This window comes from Vidua macroura, chromosome 9 (genome assembly GCF_024509145.1).
Source record: "Vidua macroura isolate BioBank_ID:100142 chromosome 9, ASM2450914v1, whole genome shotgun sequence".
Lineage (NCBI taxonomy): Eukaryota > Metazoa > Chordata > Aves > Passeriformes > Viduidae > Vidua > Vidua macroura.
In genome coordinates this window covers 5,848,230-5,850,544 of record NC_071579.1, presented here as the reverse complement: position 1 = coordinate 5,850,544, position 2,315 = coordinate 5,848,230, and positions in this window count along the sequence as shown.

The window sequence follows — 2,315 nt, the reverse complement described above, 5'->3', positions numbered from 1 at the left end:
TTTGGTCTGGTGCCCATGGGAAGTTGTCTTTCATACTGGGCAGAAAAAATGCCAGAGGACTCACTAGGAATGCTTCTGTCTCATTCCTGTGTGTGCATTAGCATGCCATTGGTGTGCTGCCTTCCCGAGAGTCACAGAGCAGGAAATGCATCAATCTTCTGTGGCCTGGCTCTTGTGCTCTGCAGTTCAGGTGTGCTTCTTGGGTTGATTTTCTGCTGTCTCATTCTTTACAATGCTGGGCTGTCTCCTGTGTTTCATATTTATATAAAATATCAACATATATAGTCTCCATTTTTTAGATGTGTGGTTAACCCCTGGTCTATGCCAAGCCAGGGTCATAGAAGGGCACAGCAGTTAATCATAGACAGCCACGTGTTTGGAGAAGAGTCAAGTATTGTCTTTAAATCTTCACATCCTGAGAAAACTGACATTTAAAAACCAGCACCCAGTCTTAAGCTCCTCACAGCTGGCTGTCAGCATGGATGGAAGAAGGCAGGGAGGGAAGGTCTCATCACATCATTTGTCTCCCTCTCCATGTTTCCCCATCAGTGGTTTTTAGGGGGCTTGGTTCATGCCAGGTGTGCCAGCTGATGCTGGCTCTGAGCTGCTTTGATATCTCCTGTGAGCTGCTCTGAGTGTGCCACTGCCTGTCACTGGCTTTTCTATCCCTCCAGGGTGACCTGAGAGCCTTCCTATTTCCCCAAAAATGGGTGCTTTGGAGCATGCAGACTTTTACATGGCCTAAACAAAATTTAGAGGAACAGTTGGAGGCAGTAAGATGCTTTCTGCTTGCCAGAGTCAGGAAGCACAGCTGTCAAGAGGCAACAGTACTGTCCCCATCTAGGGGTGCTGGGCACATGGAAACTTCTGCACATCAGGCAAGCACAATCCAGATGTCCCAGAGCTTTTCCTGGGTGCATTTCCTGGACTGTTGCCCTGGGAAGTGATGAGTGTGGCTGTAAAAGATGGAAGCAGTGAAGAGAAGGTGCTGGACACTGAGACACTGAACTGCTTCCCCTGAGCTGCCATGGTCACTCTCTCTCAACTGTTTAAAAACTCACTCAGAAGCTCAACAAAACTCAGTTTATCCTTGCTGGATATAATGGTTTGCATTTTTGCTATACCTAAACCACTGGATAATGCTCCTCTCCGTGATTAAAATCAGATAGAGCACCTGCCTTTCCCAGGAGCTTAAGTAGTATTTTTTGACAAGCACAAGTGACCACTGAATTCCCATGAAGCTCTTGAGTATGTGTGACCTGAGGCTTTGGTGGTGTGAACCCAATTCTGAAAAAGCCTGGAAACTGATTTATGGTGCACAAAGGCTTTGGAGACATGGGAGAGATGATGGCTTGTTATCTAGAAGTGCTTTATTGTTGGACCACAGCCTCAGGTGCACCCATGGTGGGCCCCTCCATCCTCAGCAGTCATGTTCATGGTCTGGCCAGGCACTTCCCACCACAGGAAAATGCAAGTTTATGTTGAGCTGAGTTTAAAAATCATGGGATTTTCTGGTTTGGGGTGCCCAAAGTTTTGAAGTAAAAAGTGTTGGTGCCAATGGGATCCGTTCATCCGACAGCTGTGGTGGCTCTGCTGGGTTCACACAGCTCTAGCTGTCTGCTGCAGGTCTGTAATTATGTTCTTGTCCACACAGGATCTTCATGGAATCATAGAATAGTTTGGGCTGAAAGTGACCTTACAGGTTATCTAGTCTGACCCTCCTGCCATGGGCAGGGACACCTTCCACCAGACCACACTGCTCAGAGCCCTGTCCAAATTGGCCTTGGACGTTTCTGGGTGACCTGTGCCAGTGCCCCTCCACTCTAATTATGAAAAGACTTCTTTATTTCCAGTCTAGGTTGGGGTTTTTTGGGGGGGCCAGGGGGATAGATGATGAAAATTTGTCTGCATTTCATGACAGCCTTCCTCGAAACATGAAAAATTACTTTTTTAAATTGCTGTGACAGCAGGAACTTCAATCAGATCTTAAATAGCCATAAAAGTGTATCAGCTGTGAAAGTCCCCCCTTCCTGGGGCTGGGAGAAAGTACCATGGCAGCTGGAAGGCTCTGTCAGGTATTGCCAAATGCATGGAAAAATTGGGCTGGGGACCAGGGAGCCAATCTGCTCCTGAGCAGCAGCTCTGTGAGCCCTGCCCCAGGCAGTGGAGCACCCTGTGAGCTCCAGCTCCTGGATTTAGGCTGGGTCTGCTGCTGGAGTACAGTGTTAGTTGGCAAAGGCAGATTGAGACATAGCTCAGTCTCAGTCAGCTCACAAACTTGTTCAACTTTGTATCGTTTTGGTTGACAAGTGGCC